At 50.9% G+C, this 850-nt stretch overlaps 1 long non-coding RNA gene across 1 annotated transcript; it reads right to left on the bottom strand.

The window, feature by feature from the left end:
* Nucleotides 1-114: 114 nt before the first annotated feature.
* On the bottom strand, nucleotides 115-716 carry LOC109364586. Its single transcript, XR_002110492.1, has 3 exons — nucleotides 677-716; nucleotides 444-506; nucleotides 115-193 (listed from the first exon to the last, which is right to left on the bottom strand). It is a non-coding gene; the product is annotated as an uncharacterized LOC109364586 (long non-coding RNA).
* Between the last annotated feature and the right edge of the window lie 134 nt (nucleotides 717-850).

Genomic DNA, 850 nt, shown 5'->3' with positions numbered 1-850 from the left:
AACATCCCATGCAACACGCAATGAGAACAGTCCCAGGAAAGAACAGGCAGAAAGCCTAACTAGAAAGACAGTGCACCAAAGCCAGATGCCTGTTGTGTGTCTGTACCTCTCTTGGGTGCTGTGCCACACTCCGTGCTCCTCCCCTGGCTTTGCACATGGCTGCGCTTCAGAGGAAGGCCACTGGCATCAGCTTCTGACAGAAAGGACACAAGAAAGACATGAAGAGCCTCTCTATGGAGGAAGATTTGAGCACTGCCAGCCACAATCTTCTGGTCTCCAAGAGCAGTTTTGTCAATTGGCCTTTCTGCTGCTACAGCCTTGCGCCACTTCTGCACTCAGCACAGAACTGCAGCGTCCTTTCCTCTCTCCTCCATCACACACAGCCCTGCGTGCAGCCCTGTTTAGAGGCGGTACCCATAGCACAGCTCACAAGAGCTTCTTACCTGCGGAGGCTTTCCGTTTCCCGCCTTGCCCCGCACCATTCCACAGATGTACAGGTTTTGTCCCTACAACAACAGATCATGTGTTGATTTCACAGACACCAGCAGGCAGCAGAAGTATTGTCCAGTAAGCCCATGTCCCCCCAGAAAACAGAAAGATGCTACTTGGACAGCCCAAACACAAACGCACAGTTCACTTCTCACTGCCCCTTGCTGCACTCCAAATGGATGCTTACTTGACATCCCTTACAGCACTGCAATCTTCAGCTGCCTTGATTCCTGAGTCCTCCTTTTGGACAGGAACCCTACAGAAAGTATCAACAAGTGAAAAATCATGAGGAAGAAGCATTTTCCCAGCTTTCTGCTGCCACGCAAGTAGTCTCTTGAGGAAGGCAATGCTTGGAAGTCAG

Source organism: Meleagris gallopavo, unplaced genomic scaffold (assembly GCF_000146605.3).
Source record: "Meleagris gallopavo isolate NT-WF06-2002-E0010 breed Aviagen turkey brand Nicholas breeding stock unplaced genomic scaffold, Turkey_5.1 ChrUn_random_7180001873464, whole genome shotgun sequence".
NCBI lineage: Eukaryota > Metazoa > Chordata > Aves > Galliformes > Phasianidae > Meleagris > Meleagris gallopavo.
This window is presented reverse-complemented; position numbering and strand designations above follow the sequence as displayed.